Genomic DNA, 19727 nt, shown 5'->3' with positions numbered 1-19727 from the left:
AATAAAATATTGTCGCGATACATTGTGATAGGGACATAATTTAAACGGTGAAATAACCGTGACAAATGGGCAAATACAATACGTGGGTTTTAATCATGGAGGCATGTATTATTTTAAAACTATAATGGCCGAAAACTGACAAATAATGAATTTTTTCATTTTTTTCTTATTCTTACTGTTAAAATGCATTTACAGTAAGGTAGCTCTTAGCAAAATGTACCCCCCAAAGAAAGCCTAATTGGTGGCGGAAAAAACAAGATATAGATCAGTTCATTGTGATAAAGTAGTGATAAAGTTATAGGCTAATGAATGGGAGGTGAACATTGCTCGGATGCATTAAGTGAAAACGACTGAGAGCTTAAGTGGTTAAACTTAGTACCAGAGACCCCTTTCTTTTGGTCTGCCTGAAAAAGTTATGTTGTTTTTACCCGTTGAATGTGTTAAAGAAAAAACAAAACAGAATAGCCACTAAAATTTATCTTGGTTTTTTTTCACACTAACTTGTGATAGTCAGAAATGAAAGGAGTAACAGACCTTCTTTATAAATGGATGGACTGTGAGATTAAAGATGTATGCTCAATTTCTTGAGATGAAATGTACTTGCTTTCAAAGTCATATTCTACAGCAACCGGACAAAATAGTCTTTCTGATTCAACTGAGTGGTATAAGTGGAGCTTGTGTTATGAAATACCTGGTTCCTATTTCTCCACAGGGGAGGAAAATATATTCTCTATTCTCTAAGAGAAAACAGAAGAACTGACTGGAATTTTCAAACAATAAGAAAAGTATTTTTGCTCGTTAATGTTAATAAAAAATTTACGTTAGTCTTTTTACTTCAAACAATGTATTTTTACCTATTTACCGACAGATATATGGGTAACCATTTAAAATTAAAAGTGGGATTTTAGTTTCTACTGTACACCTCCTTCCCCCAATATTACCATATTACAAGAACAATCTGAAAAGGAGAGATGCTTTGTTGACCCGCTTTTGAAAATAAATAAATCCCTGAGAATCCCCCATGAAGAGATGGACTAGTCCAAAGCCTGTCACTTCTGATTTCTACTATCTACTGTTAGTGACAGCAACTTAGGAGAAAAGTAATTTATGGCTCTATTTACTCTGGAAAAAAAACGTACTTCTTATTTGTATATATTTGCACACATTTTAAATTTTACAATTTTTCGCCATAGTGCCTCTTTAAATAAATTGAAAAAAAAAATGGTCAGAAAGTAATAATGAAAACAAATTTGAAAAAAAGTTTGAAACTCACCAATGGAGAGGGAAGGAGGGTCTGGAACCCATAGAGGCTTTTCAGTCCTTTCTTCAAACCCTCGGTCCACCACTCTCCCACATGAAAGTTATTTGACCAGCTGGTCAAATACACATCTGGGAGTCCTCCTGAAGGCTTGAAAAGTACTTGCAACCCTGTCTTCAGTAACACACGGGAACGCAAGTGCTTCTGACGCCTTCCGAGTACTCAGTACCCTTAATTTATAATGTAAAGGGCAGGTAATTAACCTGCCCCTGCATGGGAGGGACACCCCTGAAGGGGTTAATTCGCTGGTACTGGCTTAATTTTCTGCAGGTATCTGGGGAAGAAAAGGTGGATCAGCGGTGGATTGGCTAGCGGTTTTGCTGACTATGGCCCAGTAGCCTATCAGGAGACAGGATGGAGCTATAAAGGGCCAACCCCATCACATCAGCGTTCGGCCGGATTCAAAGAAGAAGCAAGTTTCCCCTCCCCCACGTTTTCCCTGCCGTGGCCTTAGCATTAAGGTACATTCACAAGGGTAATGTCACCCTGCGGGCGGACATTTGCTATTTGGTGTTTATTATTATTATTATTTGTATTTACATCCATCGTTTATGGTGATGATAATAAATCTAAATAAAACAAATAAACAATTGCTGGTTATCTTAAAGAGACTCTGGAGTCTCCCTATAATGAGGTTTATAGTTTAAAAACTTCATTAACATTATAGTCCGACCTAAAACACAGCAGAACCGCGGCTGAAAATCCCCTCGATCACCCCAAACACACGGAGGTACACGGAGGCAACTTCCTCATAGAGGCAGCGCAGCCTCTCCCCCGCCCCTCTCAGTCTTCCTTCACTGAGAGGGGTGGGGGAGAGGCGGAGATACGCCCTGATGGACGCGCATAGAGGAGGCAAGCAAAATCCACGACCAAGAAAGTCGTGGATTTTGCCTTCCCTGTACCCCCATGAGTTTGGGGTGATCGAGGGGGTTAGATGATGCAGCTTTTTAGGTCGGACTATAATGTTATTGAGGTTTTTAAAATAAAAACCTAATTTTAGGGAGACTTCGGAGTCTCTTTAATGAAAGTAATTTAGATTCAAATTTCCTATATTACCCCAATAAATGGTCGCAGCCTTTCGTCAATTTTTGTGGTGTTTCTTTTTTTAGTATAAGTATTAGATGATGGTAATTTATGGGTTATCGACATGGGGTGTGCAGTACCATGAATGATTGCAGTTTTTGGTGATCATGCTTTGAAATGGCCTAAAAATCCCTTTTGCCTGTGTATTGTGTTACCTCAGATTGTCTTCCTTTTAAGCAACATTTTTAAAAGATTAAATATAGATTTCAGGAAAGGGCAAGTGTTTTTCAAACCACTGCGTAATGACTTTTGCACCATTAAAAAAAAAGCCCATTCCCATACATGGTGCAATGTTGTTCAATTATTACGTTAGATCGAATATAAAGATTTTTCCAACATGTCCGATCAGATTTTTATTGAAAAATTGGATAATCGTTTTTTTTCTTGATTGAAGAAAAAAAAAATATTTTTGACTTTTATTCAATTCAATCGTTTTGGTCCAATAAACAGGAAACCCGAATGTTTTTGTTGTCCTGTGTATGGGCACCATAACCTTTGTTATCTAAAAACAGCAAATTATGGAGATCCTCATTTTAAAACAGAACTGCATGCAAGTTGATGACTCTGTTAAAGGGTAGGTTTCCCATTAGTAGAGAATGTGCCTGTTTGTTTTATTGTGGGAGGCTCACACCTAGAGGGAACATGGTGGCTACGGACTCGGGAAGGAAATTAGGAAGCCGCACATCCTTTATCCGAAATCCAAAAAGCAGCAGCACAGAAGTGAAGTTGTAGTAAACACCTACAGCATTTAGTTTGACAAAGAGTAAAGATCATATGGGTTGGCCTGTACCAGGCATGTCCAAAGTTTGGCGTGGGGGATAAATGCAGCCCAGCAAGCCTTTTCTGGTGGCCACCAAAGCTCTCTACAGTTGACAACTCCATGCGGTCCTCAGGCCGTGGTGCCACATGCAGGGGCCACCTTGTGCTTCTGCTCTGACTCCCTCTTTGTTTGCCTGCAGGTTATCAGCCACCATTGTAGCAGTAACAGCCACTGTTAGCAGCTGCCACTGTGCCAGCAGCATTAACAGCCACTGAACAGCAGCTGCCACTGTGCTAGCTGCACACAGTATATGGGTTATATCCAGTGGAAATGTATTATTTGACAAAATGTCACATGCATATCTCAGTTTTATCAGCATAGCCACCCCCCCCCCCCCCCCCCCAAAAAAAAAAAAAAGATGTGTGTTTAATTTTGCTAGTTCAGCCATCTAGCACTCTCAAGAAAGGCAATATGGCCCTTGGCCTTAAAAGCCTATACAGCCCTAGCCTATACAGAATCGGTTTATATAGATGTGCAATACATTGTATTCAAGGCAAATAGAATAGCATCTCAATGAACAGAAAAACAGCTGAGCGATAAATTATGAATTAACACAAACAGATAAAGATAGATAAATCATACGTTAAAACAGATCTATGACCCATATCCTATTAACTTTTATCCTGAGTTTTCTCCAAGGAGATAATTTTAAATTTTACCATTAAAATAACTTTAAAGGAACATTATCGATTAACATGTTTTTTTTTTTTTTTTTAAACCTGAGATTGAGAGAGTTCCTGAAGTGCTGGTAAATAATGATGTATACATTTGACTTGCTTATTTCTTTTCTATACTGTATCAAATTCCTTTCACTCTTAACTGATGGCAAGTCTGGCCAAATCTGATGGCCCAGTGAACCATGAGGGGAGGGTGGAATTCCCTCACACTACATCTGTTAACCCCGTGTGAGAAAGCTCTCAGCAGCTGCCTGTGTCTCTGAGCTGTCTGCAGGAGAGCAGATGAAATTTATCTTGTTACAAACATTTTTAATTGTGTGTGAAACCTGACACCGCAGCTTTTCATACTTTTTTTGCTTTCATAGAAAAATACTCTGTAGTCTGATAAGCAAGAAACAACACTGGCAGTACATTGAAGCAGACACCCCTTTTGCAAATGATTTGCTCCAATCGAGCTAAATCCTACACACAATGAATTAGAGCTTTGGCCTCTGATATTTAACATGAAAAGTAGGAAAATGTTTACACAGCTACTTAGACATTACTTGTCCTTTAAGAACACTGGGATATTGATAGTGTTCCTTTAAAGCTCCTATCATGTAAGAAAATACTCCAAATAAGTTTGATATTACTTGTTTGCCTCATTTTTAGTACTTATTCAATTGCTAAGTGATGAAAAGTTATTTTTTAGATATGATAAAAAAAATGATATACAATTTCAATATAATATTTGCAATAATTCAGTTTTAAGTGAGCAAGTGTGGTTTCCCATAATGCATCTCTCCTGACTATGTAAATCATCTCTTCATGCACCTGAAAGCAAGGCACACATCCTATTCAACATGCATACAGCTGTTTTTGGAGTGTGGTTTCCCATAATGCATCTCTCCTGACTATGTAAATCATCTCTTCATGCACCTGAAAGCAAGGCACACATCCTATTCAACATGCATACAGCTGTTTTTGGAGTTTTGTTTCGCATCACTGCACGGTATGGATTGATGTGTTCCTGGGTCACCATGAGCTATCTGAGTACTCATAAAGTTCAATAATAGATATTTGAGGATAAAAAGTAGGCAAAAAAGAAATCAAGTTGGAGTGAAACCAATGGATGCTCAGAATGGCTGATTGGGAAGGTTGCCTTAGAACATACATGCCAAACTCCAGCCCCGTGGGCCAAATCTGGCCCTCGGAGCCATCAGAGTTGGCCCTCAGGTGGTTTCCCCACTCTGCATTATGTTTGGCCCACTATAGACCACCAGAGAAGCTATATTGGAGGTTAAGCCCTAGATCAACAGGGAAGCCATATGGGGAGGGGGATAGCACTAGATATCAGGGAATTTTATAGAAGAGGGAAGGGGGCCACTAGACACCAGGGAACTGTATAGGGGAAGGAGAGCACAACTAAACACCAGTAACCTGTATAGGGGAGGGAGGACCACTTAACATCCGGTATTTGTATAGATGAGGAAGGGCTGACCACTAAACATCGGGGAACTGTATAGGGGATGGAGGGGGCTATTAGACACCAGGGAACTTTATAAGGGAGAGAGGTGGACACTAGACATTGAGGTCGGGCCATGACTTGGTCCCAGAGCTCAATTTCAGCCCACTTTGTATTTGAGTACGACACCCCTGCCTTAGAATAATACTCTTAATTTACTAAAATATGAAAATACACTACCAAGGCTCTGCTTTAGAATGAAGCATGAATGTAAGTCCAAATTATGAAATCATAGATTTGGTCTGTCTATGGTATTTGGCTTGGATATTTCACTATATGGTTTGAACAAAGCAATCTTTCTGTTTACAGTGTTCATTGGTATTGAGATTCTTCCATGTTTCTGAGACTGAACACCAGGCTGCTATTAACCTTTTTGCTCTGTCGTTAAACTTGCCAAGTATTTAGCTAGAGGGCAGAGAAAGGGGTCAGGATGAAAATGTAAATGCACTGCAGTGAACAAAGTGTTTGAACCGGTGCCAGAACTATGGGGTGTGTCTGGAAGACGTGGCTCACAGGACTCCGTGAACTGCATCTTCTCCATATGGTGGTGGGATGTGGAAACAGCTTGTGAAGCCTCACTCCAGCTCCTTTGTCTTTTGTGTCAGAGGTATTGCAGTTCACATCTAAAGGAGTGCCACTTGCCACTGGGAAAAGATGAAGGATGACAGGTCCCAGCCTCCCAGAGGCGAAGGAAGCAAGATGGGAAATCGGCCAACTAGGTAAACAGGAAAATCATTATGCACCGTATGTAGTTGTACACACCAGAAAAAATGTATGAGCGGCAGCACTTGATCTACAAAATAAATAGAGGTTTTAGGTAGGTTATTTTAATTATACCATTGTGTGTACATTAATAGACGCCAAGAGAGTGAACAGAAACAGAATGTATTGTGTTATTTATTCATTTATTATAATCAGTACTAACAACAAATAATAATGAATTCAAGTGACAGTTTACCATTTGGACCCAGGAGGGGAGACCTGAGCAGATCCTTACAATACAGATGGAATTGGTTGTGATCCATTGTGAGATGAAATTAACTAATGAATTTCTCAGTATCCTATCCATACATACATCCTATTTTGATTGGCCAATGATTAGCCAATTTTACCACTTTCATATAATATGAGGGCCAACTCATTTTGAATACTAAGAACAGGTTGTGTATGTAAGTTCTCACACTACATGTAAGTGGACTATCATTGGATAATGAAAATCGGATGTGTGTATGCACCTTAAAGAGAAACGCCGACCAAGAATTGAACTTTATCCCAATCAGTAGCTGATACCCCCTTTTACATGAGAAATCTATTCCTTTTCACAAACAGACCATCAGGGGGTGCTGTATGACTGATATTGTGGTGAAACCCCTACTACAAGAAGCTCTGAGGACCATGGTACTTCTGGCAGTTTCCTGTCTGTAAACCCTGTTGCATTGTGGGAAATAGCTGTTTACAGCTGTTTCCAACTGCCAAAAAAGCATGCAGCAGCTACATCACCTGCCAACAGTAAAAATGTAACCATGTGATAAATGTCAAAATGTAAATCAGGGATTTAAAAGATTTTACAATGAGCAAACACTGACTAAATCATTTATACATAATTATTGTAAAAATGAAGCGCTTTTTTATTACATTATTTTCACTGGAGTTCCTCTTTAAGCATTCATATGGCTGCTGTTCTTTTGCTGATGTGAAAACCCATGTAGCTTTGGTAATTCACACAATGATGAAGATAAGCAGGTTCTGCCAAGCAGAGTGTAATGTATTGACTCTGCATGAGTATTGTCTCTGGCTTTGTACACACCTTAGTTTGCATGTGTGCAAATCATTACAGAAAACCTGAGACCAGTTAAATAGAAGAATGTATACTTACCTGGGGCTTCCTCCAGCCCCATATACTTGGTGGGCTCCAACTGCCATCCTCTCGGGCGGCTTCGGTCATCTTCAATCTTTCCCGTTAGAATGGCTTCAGTCATGCCAGCTGGGCTGCACTGTGCATGCCCAGCCTGGGCGGAGGCACCCCGCCTGCACAGGTAGTACTGGAGTACGGGAGCCGGCGACAGGAGCGCAATGGACGCGCACGGCGCAATGGAAGCCTTTCTAACAGGGAAGATTGGAGATGAATAAGGGACGCCCAGGAGGATGGCGAAAGAGCCCACCGAGTACATGGGGCTGGAGGAAGCCCCAGGTAATTATAAATTCTCCTATTTAACTGGTCTCAGGTACACTTTATGGTAAATCGGTTACAGACTTTCAATTATGATTGGTTTATAACTGACCAATTTTATCTACTCCATGTAGTATGAGAGTTAACCTACACAATCTGCTCATAGTATTCAATATTTGTTGACCTTCATCCTACTTGGAGGTGGTAAAGTTGTGCAGTGATTCACCAATCATTATTGGAAGTGTGATTAGCCAATTTTATCAATTCCACGTAATATGAGAGCTTCGAAGAGCTTACCTACACAATCTGTTCAAAGCAATCAAAATCTACTATACTACAGGAACGTGGTCAAATTGGCCAATCAAAATTGGACATGTACCAGGTTTTAAGCCTAGTACACACCTTCAATTTTAATTGGCAAATGATTGACTAATTTTACCACCTCCATGTAGTACGAGGGTCAACAGATTCTTAATACTATGAGTAGATTGTGTAGGTAAACTTTCATACCAAATGGAAGTGTTAAATTGGTCAATATTGGCCAATCAAAATTGAAGGTGTGTACCAGGCTTAAGGTTAAGAAGCTATATACTCTGCTTGCCAGAACCTGCCAACAACTTGACAGATGGTGGCAGAAGTATTAACCACTTGAGGGCCGCAGTGTTAACCCCCCTAAAGACCAGTCCATTTTTTGTTAAATAGGCCACTGCAGCTTTAAGGCCAGGCTGCAGGGCCGCACAAGACAGCACACAAGTGATCCTCCCCCCTTTTCTCCCCACCAACAGAGTCTCCCCACCAACAGAGCTCTCTGTTGGTGGGGTCTGATCGCTCCCCCGGTGTATTTTTTTTTTAAAGATTTTTATGTTTATTTTATAAATAAATGTGCGGAGCTCTACCTTCCATGCAGGAGATAGCCCCATAGAAGGCCGCTCACGCCAATCAGCGTGGAGAGGTCCTGGGGCTGCCACCGCGTTCACGCCAATCGGAGTGGAGCGGTAGGCAAGTAGTTAAAGTGTTCTTTCAAAGTAGCTTACAAACAAGGGAAATGACTAATATTAACTCATATAATTTTAGGGATAATTGAATGTAATGATTCTTGGCATTCTTCTTTTAGATTTACAGTTTAATTTTAAAGTTAGAGTTACATTTCAGAGTTAGGTAGGGAATCAAGGTTAACCACAGCTAGGGTTAAATGTTAGGCTTGCAGGCCTAGTTTATCTTAAAGCAAACTCGAGGTAGCAGAAAACCAAAATGTCAGCTACTTACCTATGTCTTCCTCAACCCCACCGCCACTGGACTTGACCCTCTTTTAGTTTGCAACATGGCCATACTGCACCTGCTTCTGCAAATGAGTTACCACTGAAATACACTGAGTGTGATTCATATCATATGTGGTATGTAAAAAATTGGTGCAGATTGTCAGTTTTTTAAAGCATAGGGATAAGTAATGCAGAATTCCCAAATGTTTTTCAGAATCACAGCTGACCCACAGGAATGCATTGTGGGATATGTGATTTTGCATCACGTGTGAAAGAGATGAAGGCAGTATTTAGAGTGGATTGAGTTGGTGGGGACTTGGTGACGTCACATGGCAATTAATAGTTTACATTACGCTGTATTTCATTTAAACAATAACTGTTGCATTTCTTTGGAATTTTGGGACCAGTGTTTGCTTATTATTACCTTATCTTTACAAACCAGACTCACAACTACAACTTGACTTCAGAAAAATTGTTCCATTATATATAATCCTTAAATGAAACAGTAAGAGTTTGCTTATGGCCAGCAGCATTCGGAAAGGCAGTCCTAATTGGGCAGAGGGAGCGAAATACCCCATAAACGGCTTCAGTATTACGGCCAAGCCAAAGTCTATAATGTTCAGAGGATCAAAAAGCCGCATGGCTGATCATAACCGACAGAACACAAATAATAGACATACAGCACTATGCTGTACTGTTTTCCAAACACAAAAGATTTTGCCGTATAATAAATATAATGGTGCAGATAATGACACAGAAAATGACTTTGACCAGTCAAGACAATTGCTCCATCGTTTGGTTTCTCATACCAGTGATTTTCGGAATTAGTTTTTACACAGCACACACTCACAAACCAGTCATTCAAACAAAAGGGGAAAGTAGTATTTGCAAAAAAATGATGTAAAATATCTCACATGCCCAGCCAAGTGTGCCAGCCGGCGTGTAGCAATAAGCATGGGTGCTTTTACATTTGTTTACGTCTGATGTACAATTTGATAAGCTATCATATATTATTAAAGATACATTTTCCTGTGCTGATACAAATGTTCTTGAATTTAAAAGAAAAAACAATACAGTTAGAGGCGTGATTTTTATTGTCTTTTCATCTGTTATGCTGATACACGGTGTTTTAAACCTTCATTTTTAGATATAAACACAGATAAAGAATGCATAGTTAAGCCGGTGCTCACACTGCTGCTTTTTATATTCCCTTTCATTTAGATAGTTGATAGAATAATGTTATTGTGTTCCAGTGTAAATCTGCCTGTGAACAGTCATGTTATGAAGTCCCATGAGCTGACGCGGGTTTTAATTAAATTTTATTATCTTATAGTTTTGTTATAAATAGCCACATCATTTCTGGAGTTCTGTTCTCATTTAGATAATATTGCTTTTTAAACAACTATGCTTAGCTTTCATTCTAAGTTGTATATTTACTTCTGTTTCCCATATGCATAGAGACAGATTTACATTTCTAGAGGAGCCTATAGGTGCAAAAGCTTTAGCACTTTTAAGTGACCCTGAACACAATGAAAAAAGCCATACTGAACTTACCTGGTGCTTCCTCCAGTCCCCCGTAGTCAGTGAGGTCCATCAACATCCTCTGCGATCCCTAGTTTCTCCTGCTGGTGGCTCCATTGGCCAGGAGTCATGCCCATCAGTACATGCAGGGCCCGTCCCCATCTCGCTTGCGTGATCATTGCTGTGAGCGTTATGCGCATGCGCGGTTCTTGAAATAATGGTAGTGACTGCTGTGAGGAAGGCCCGCTCATGTGCATCTGTGCAGTACTCCCAGCCAAGTTGCAGAGCTAACAGAGCCCCCAGCCGTAAAACGGAGGTAGCCCAACAGATGCCGAAGAACCTTACGGACTACGGGAAGCTGGAGGAAGTCCCAGGTAAGTTCAGTATGGCATTTTTTAGTGTGTTCAGGGTCACTTTAAAATAAACCCGAGGTGTACCTAAGGAAGAAAATGACATACTTAACTTTAGAGAGGGAAGCCTCTAGTCCAAAGGCTTTCTTGTCCTCTTCAAAATCACCACCGCTTCCCGGGACCCACTCGAAGTTTGCGTTGGTGCACGAGCATGGGCGTGCTGCACCCACACGAGCAAGGCCATGCCTGTGCAGAAGCATGGAGTTTCTTATGGATGAACTGATCGAGGTACTATGCGGGCTCAGTTATACTGACAAGCTCTTGTCAGATGTGTTCCGGGTGTCCATGTGCAGCAACTTTGGGGGCCAGGAGGATGTGGGAGGGGTAAGAACAATGCGCTCAACCTGCCCTCAGTCCAGATTATCTGGTACTCTGTGTAGTAACACATCTGAGCTACAATAGGTTCTTACTAAAAAGACAGTTCTGACCTTATGCCTTTGCTGACAACCCTCTAGCATGTGTACAAGGCTTTAGTGTGAGAATTTGTTGCTCCTTGAATTTTTGGTTGTTGCATGTATGTATTCCCTTTATTTAAAAGATCAAAAACCTATTTTCATCCAGCTTTTAACCCAGGTTTAGATGCATTAAGTATCTACTTGTCTTCTGACTGCTGTGGGTAGATCAGGAACCAATTCAGATAAAGTAAAGAAATGCATGTGTCTAAAGTCTGTCTAATCAAGCTAGATAACACAGATTCTATCATGAAACAATGTGGCATCTCTTTTCTGGAAGGTAGTTCTCTCCAGCTAACAACTAGGTGTGAACCAGCCATTTGGTATGATACAATGCTGCTAGCAGGCCTGGATCTCAGCAAGAGGGTAGTGTTGGGCGAACACCTGGATGTTCGGGTTCGGGCCGAACAGGCCGAACATGGGCCAGATGTTCGGCATGTTCGGCCCGAACGCCGAACTCAATGGGAGTCAATGGGACCCCCGAACATGCCCATTTTGGGGGCCCTATGGGGTCGCAGGCATAAGGGGGGAGCATGCCCCGGTCGCGGGGGGGGTCGGAAATTCCCCCCACCCCCTCCGCTAGCGCTCCCCCCTCTGCCCGCTTCCCCATACAAAAAGTTTAAATCAAGTTCAATAGTACCTGGGCTGGTGGCATTGGCTGGCAGTGGAGTGAGGAGGAGGAGGAGTCCGAATAGCAGAGTGACGTTGAGGCCGGGCAGCGGGCGGTTCAGCGCTAGTACCCTTGTGGTACTTCCGCCCTTTCTCTGACCTCACGTCCTCTGCGTGATGACGCATACGAGGGTACGCGTGATGCGTACCCTCGTATGCAGAGGACGTGAGGTCAGAGAAAGGGCGGAAGTACCACAAGGGTACTAGCGCTGAACCGCCCGCTGCCCGGCCTAACGTCACTCTGCTACTCGGACTCCTCCTCCTCCTCACTCCACTGCCAGCCAATGCCACCAGCCCAGGTACACTACTATTGAACTTGATTTAAACTTTTTTTATGGGGAAGCGGGCAGAGGGGGGAGCGCTAGCGGAGGGGGTGGGGGGAATTTCCGACCCCCCCCGCGATCGGGGCATGCTCCCCCCTTATGCCTGCGACCCCATAGGGGGGCCGTATTGCGGCCTGTTCGGCCGAACAGGGCCCTGTTCGCCCGAACAGGGGCCCTGTTCGGCCCTGTTCGGGGGCATACAGAAGTTCGGGGCGAACCCGAACTTAAAAGGCCGAACACCATCAGGTGTTCGGCCGAACTCGAACATCACCCGAACAGGGTGATGTTCTGCAGAACCCGAACAGTGGCGAACACTGTTCGCCCAACACTACAAGAGGGCAGCAGAGAGAAGCCACACAGACCTGGCTATGAACAGATTTAAAATAAATGTACTGCTCTTATTTTGCCTTTTAAGAGATACCGTACTTGTGACCTACATGAAAAGTATATTGTTTGATTGCTAGTAACCTGATTAACATTTTCATATCTCTTTCAGGGGACTGACGTAAACAGCAATTCCATTATTAAAATTCTCAGGAAGGGAGTGTTACACCCTATTCGTGTCTGGTATTAATGTGACCCATATTCTTTAAAGTTTTAGAATTTGCTATTATTAATTGTGTGCGATGAATGTTGCCTGAGATATAGAAAAGTCCTATATTTAGGATTGAATTTTCCCCCAATTGCCAGGGGGCATCCTGGTTTGAGCCCAGGGGAAGCGCCTGAGTTGCGCCCTCAGAGCAGAGATGTATAAAATAAACCACTGCATTCTGACCTGCACTTCTCAATTTTGACCACCACCGAAGCTAGCAGAGAACCCAAGGCTGGCCTCCATTTTGCTTGGACTTCTACCAAGGACAGACGTCTTCCAAAAACCTTAAGTATTAATTTTCTTTGTTTTTTCCCTTTTATTTTATACTGTGGCTACTGTATTCCAATTATTACTTATAATAATTTTCTGTATATATTAATTATTTATATTGAATTTAAAATAAAACGACTTAACTTTATTTTTTAAGGTCTTTCTGAAGATTAGCCACCTGGAGTATTGTTTTGTTTCAGTAATAATAGATTGTTTACCCTTTCTTCTTAGCTCAGACTAGCTAGTGGGTTCCTCGTTTCCCAAATAAAAAGGGGTGGTGGCAGCTTTGTAACAAAATTGTGTGTATTTAAGTATTTGTGTCACTTGCATGTTTCCTCCTGGCCTGTCTGTTTGCCCAATTCCATTGGTTTCACCACATCAATTGCATTCATGGGACTGGATGGTCTGTGTGCTGAAGGCATTGAGCGGTCTGGACAGTAGGGGGCGTGACAGCTACCCTCTAATTTTATCTTTTTTTTATCTTTGTCTGTGTCACAAATTGATGCATGTATAATGTTTGGGTGCATGGTTTGTATTCAATTTGTGCATTCCCTATTCAAGGTCTCTGTAAGACTCACCTAACCTCTCTCCTGTTGTCTCGGCATCGGTATGCTGCACGTGCACATGTCACTTGTCCCAGTGTTGTGCATATTGTTGGGGGCGGGGGTGTGCATGGCAGCAGCATTATGCAGACTTCTGGGTCCATGGGTATAGGGCATGCGCAGGCACGTAGGGTTGCGCGTGGATGTTCAAATTTCCGGGACTATTTAAAGCAGCCTGCTCTGAACAACAGTGCTGATTCCTCTGTCAGCTTGGTGTGATTGCTAGTCAGAGCTATTCTGTGAGATTCCTGTTATTGGCCTGGCTCGTGTGGACTCCTCTTGATCTGCTTCCCTTGGTACCATGCAGTTCTCATTCAAGATCGTCTGCTGCCTGCCCAACCCAGATTGTTTCTAATTCACGAGTGTCTGCTGCCTGCCTCAACCTGAATTGGTTCTCATTCACTTTTGTCTGCTGACCCAGATTGCTTCTTGTTCACGATTGTCTGCCACCTGTCTTCTGACCCAGACCGTCCATGTTTACGATTAATCTTCTCAACGTGGTGTCATCTGTTCTCTCTACCACTGTTAGGGTTACCTGCAGTACGACCTGGTGGGCACTACGCAGCAAAGCCCATCATTCCATTGAGGAGCGCTCTGGTGAAAACTCTGGTGAAGACCCATGGCCACTTAGACCCCGCACTCATGAAGGCTCAGTGGGATGTTCAAGAGGTAGACGTAACAGTCCCTGCAGGAGGATTACAGCTCTGTTTCTTTGGTGTTGTCACACTCAGAACCATTCTAGTGCAGATGTGTACATATTTATACATATCTAGTATGTTAGTGTTTTGCATATTTTGCCCAGGTTCTATTTTTATGTGTGTTTTAGTATTTTTTTTGCAATTTCTTAGCGGTGATATTTTATCTTCTGTTCATAGACAGTATGAACATTAATTTTCTCTAAAACCAATAATCTTCAATGCTCCGAAGTATATTTTATAGATATTGCATGTCATTTTCTCTTTTTTTTTTTTTTTGCAGATCCACTTCATCTATATTGGCTCTGTTCTCCAGTTATAGTTCAACACATTCAAAACAAATGAGTCAGTACCTGGACTTGATCTATGATCTCTAGACTCAAGTCATCATCGAGACTTGATCCAATGGCTTTTGCCTGCTGTGCAGCTTCCCTTCTACATTATGGACCTGATTTACGATAGCATCTCCAGAGATATATGAATGTTTCCAGTGGGAAAATCATAACTGGCCCAGCAATCATGGACTGCTTTAATTAAATGTGGTCTGATGATACTGATGAAAATGTGCTTTAACCACTTCAGCCTTCAGTCATTTTTCACCTTATGCATCCAAGCAATTTTCACCTCCCATTCATTTGCCAATAACTTTATCACTAATTATCACAATGAATTGATCTGTATCTTGTTTTTTCTGCCACCAATTAGGCTTCCTTTGGGTGGTACATTTTGCTAAGAATTTTTTTTTTCTAAATGCATTTTAAACAGGAATATTAAAAGAAAATTGGAAACATTCATTATTTCTCAGTTTAAGGCCATTAAAGCTTTAAAATAATACATGCTACCATTATTAAAACCTACGTATTTTATTTGCCCAGTTGTCCCAGTTATTACACCATTTAAATTATGTCCCTATCACAATGTATGGAGCCAATATTTTATTTCAAAATAAAGGTGCATATCTCTATTAACAAGCTTATAACTAAAAATATTAGTAATATACCCTCTTGACATGCATATTAAAAAAAGTTCAGACCCTTAGGTAACTATTCTTGGTTTTTGTTTTGATCTTTTTTTTTTATTTATTTATTTTTTTAGTTAAAAATTTTATTTGGCTATTTTTTGGAGTGTGGGAGGTAAACAGTTAATATTAAATGTAATGTATTGTGTTAAATAGAAAAAAAATGTATGTAGATGTAGTTTTACTATTTGGCTACAAGATGCCTTCAGTCATTTTTTTCCATCCTGTAAGCGAGCGCTCTCGCTTACAGGAAGTGTAGGGAGGATGTGATTTTCTTTTTTGTGCAGAAAGATTGCGGCTTCTCATAGAAGCCGTTGATCTTTCTAACGTGGTCTTAGATCAATGCATAGGAACTGCGTTCCCATTCATTGATCTTCGGGCTAACTGACAGCGACACGGGAGTGTGTGGGCATTCACGCGATTGGAAGTTGGAACTTGCAGCAGCATTTTAGACGTAGCAGCTACGTCCAGGCTGAAATGGTTAAGCAAACCTGTGAGGTGTGCAACCTAACATTTTGGATACTCACCTCAGTAGAGGGAAGCCCCGTCCTCCTCCTTCAGGCCGTTCCAGCGCTAATACCCCCAAAGCCCAGGGGTGCGTGGTCGCACTGTGTCTGAGCAGTAGCGTGGACCTGATTGGTTTTTGGATGGAAAAGCAGAACATGTCCGGGTCTGTGCTTCTGCCCAGATGCAGATGTCTCACGTATGTGCAGTAGGACGAACTTGATTGGACTTGGCTTTTTCCCCCTGAAGCCGAAATGGATCTGTGCTATTGTGCAAGGGCTTGTCAACGGTCTTTCGGGGACGAAGCACTGGTATGTTCCGGTGGATACTCACCTCAGGAGAGGGAAGCCTCTGGAAGACATAGACACTTCCCTCTCCTGAGGTGAGTACCCATTTTGGGCACTTTTTTCCCCTTAAGTTAATGTACATATACAGCTATAGAGCTTGATTTACAAATTAGAACGGTGCTGTAATGCAAATATTTTTGCGTGTTATTTTACGGTAGTAAAAGTTGAACTGAAGTCTTGTTCCTCAAAATGTAATATTCATGAACTATAGAATGCATAAAATAACAGGCGTTGAGCAGATAACATTTGCAACATTTGTGCCTGGCCTGCTCATGCGCTTTCTGCTCAATGGACCACTAACAGATGTTAAAGTGAACCTGTACTGAGTAAAATGATTTAAAATAAACACATGAGGTAACTTCAAATGAACATGAAATAGTTACCTTGCCATCAGTTCCTCTCAGAAGCACACCATTTTCATCTGACAATGATCCCATCCAGTTCTGATAACATTTTGTCAGAACTGAAATATATCAGTTGCTGTCAGTTATAGCTGAGTGGACAACTGATGTGGCCGGTAATGTCCATGGTTCCCTATGGCTCAAGTGGGCGATGTTACAGTTGAACTGTGTGCTGATCAGAAAGCTGTTGTGGGGTAATGGCCATTTTCAAAATGGAGGACGGAGAATTCCATTGATCACAGTGGACGAACAGAAAGCAGGAGAGGAGAAAGAGATTGATGAGTAGACTACACAGGAGGTAAGCATGACGTGTGTATGTTTATTTTGACTTTTCATTTTCAGTTCAGGTTTTCTTTAAGTTGTGATTGGTAAGACTTAACAGCCCTGTGATGATCCGCTCAGCTGGCTGCACAGGCAGACAGCTGTTTGTCCATTCCTCTAGTCTGTGGGCTGCAGGTCTCTGGAACAGAGACCTGTCTTTCCATTGCAAGTTTCTGGTCTGTTCTCTTGCTGGGGAATTTGCATACATTCGTTATGCAAATCCCCTACCTGCCTTCTTTGATGACTGGCACTATAAGAGCTTTATGTTTCCCAGAAGGCTTTGCTGGTCATTTCCTTTCCATGGTCTGTTCCTGATGGACACTGCTGGAGTGTCAGCCATTGCTATCTAGTATAGTTAATTCCTGGGGGTTGCTTTAGGCTCCCCTTCTAGCCCAGTCAGGTTGTATTATCTGTATTGCCTGTTCTGTCTTGTCTTGCCTGTTGCCATTGTCCTGCCCCAAAGGTGGTCGACAGGAAATGGTTCTGATCTCTGTTCTTGGAGTATAGCTGGTGCAGCGGTTGCTACCAGCTATCTCTTCTGTTCTGTCTCCTGGGATCGCGCTAGCTACTTTTCGCTAGCGCTGGGGATCCTTCTGTTCTGTCTTCTGGGATCGCGCTAGCTACTTTTCCCTAGCGCTGGAGATCCTTCTGTTCTGCTACTCTGTACCTGGATCGCGCTAGCCACTTTTCACTAGTGCTGTGGATCCTATCTCTCGCTTGTCCCTGTTTTCATGTGTCTGTCTTGTCTGCTACACTTGCTGGAGGCTCGGTGAGGTAACCGTTAAGCAAGCGCTCGCGTCCTCTGTTTCATGTCTGTCTGTCGATGGTTAGTTAGGCGTGCTTGTCTCTATTGTGCTTATCACGTGGAGACCGCGCATAACCGCGTGCACTGTTGCGAATGAGTGCGATGTTCGCGGTTAGCTAGCGTTTGTTATTTTCCGTATCTCCTTATTGTATTATTTGCTGTGCCTTTGCTACCCTCGTATTCTATTCTGATCTGCCTTGTGTCACGTCTGGCGATCGCACCTCTCGCGATCGCGTTCCTATTTCATATCTGCTGTTGTGTGTGTGCGCGGTCGCGGGGTGGCGACTGGATTGGCGCACACACATACAACCTGTCCCTTTGCTCAATCTCATTCGCAATCGCCTCACTTGAGATTGCGTTCTGCGCTTCGTACAATTCCTGTCTGGCACTTGTGGAGGTACAGAGGATTGGTTCCTCTGCACTCCCCAGCGCCATCTGCCGACAGGAATTTCCCTCTACAGGTGCGTAGCACCTTTTGCTGGGTGCCTGCAAATATACGCTTGTGGAGGATTTCCGCCGTGTCAGCGCACGGAGAAAGTTCCACAATCGTTACAGAATGACCAGCCTAACCCAAAACCCCAGTGTAGACGGAATTTCCGATTTGTACGATTTTGTCGAATATGGCTCTTGTACCTTTAAGAGATTTAAAAAACTTGAACCTGAATCAGCAGACGAATTTTTGTCTGAGTGTACGAAACTGTTAGCGAACCCTGAATTCCAATGCACCCCAGTGTCTACCTGGGCCCCCCAAATGGACTACATTCTGTTGGGGGGCGAAATGTCAATGTGGGGTTATGATGTGTTAGATCCTACCACCCTGAGTCAAAGACCCCTGGAATTCTTGGCCTTTTTAATTCACAATTGGCTGAGATTACCTCAATTACCACACCCCCTTAATGAGTCAGCAGCTCAATCAGCTGTTCCATCTACTCTTTCATCCATAAAGCAGCCATCCAAAGCCTCTAAGTCTAAACGTAAAAGATCTAGGAAGGCTTCCCAGCGGAAAGATCCGTTGCCCATGGCAACCACAGATAGAGAGGTTATTTCTGTCAAGTCTGAAATGGGCAAAACCATGCAGTATGATAATGATGTTTATAATGCATCTGCTGATCAGTTTCCAGGTTTTTTGCCCCAATCCAAAGCTTATGTGGATCCTGCTATAGGTAGGATCGCACACTATATTAAAGCAGTTAAAAAATCTGTACTCGTTCCTGATCCCCACCCATATGGAGATTATTTAGATACTGGGTTGTTCGAACCGCCATTTGCCTCATGGTAAATCGGGGCCTTGGTGGAGGAATTTGATTTGGATTGGAAAGCCTTTTGCGATTTTTACATCGCAAAAAGCGCGGATGTCCTGAACGATTGTCTTGACTCTGTGTGCCTTTTGATTGATTCTGATGAATGTGACGAGTGTGTTGTGGATCTGGTGATGTATGTGTGGCAGATCATTTTGGATGAATTACACACACACCAATTAATTGATCCCAATAAAGAGGTAAAAGATTCCCGTTCCATTCCTGCTCCAGTTCCATCTGTAGACTGTGCGCACTATGATTGTTCATCCTTTGTTAAAGAGAAACTCCGACCAAGAATTGAACTTTATCCCAATCAGTAGCTGATACCCACTTTTACATGAGAAAAATAATGATTTTAACAAACAGACCATCAGGGGGCGCTGTATGACTGATTTTGTGCTGAAACCCCTCCCACAAGAGGCTCTGGTACCGTACGGTACTCTGGGCAAACTGTCACAATGTAACAATGTTCAGACAGGAAATAGCTGTCTGTTAAAGCCAGACCAGCTAGAAACAGCTCCATAATCTGCCCACAGTAACAATGTCACCATGTAATACAAGTCAGAATGTGAATCTGGGAGAGGAAAGATTTTACAGTGAGCAAACTCTGACTAAATCATGTATACATAATTATTGTAAAAATGAAGCACTTTTTTTATTACATTATT

This window comes from Hyperolius riggenbachi, chromosome 6, assembly GCF_040937935.1.
Source record: "Hyperolius riggenbachi isolate aHypRig1 chromosome 6, aHypRig1.pri, whole genome shotgun sequence".
NCBI lineage: Eukaryota > Metazoa > Chordata > Amphibia > Anura > Hyperoliidae > Hyperolius > Hyperolius riggenbachi.
Note: the sequence above shows the minus strand (reverse complement) of the source record.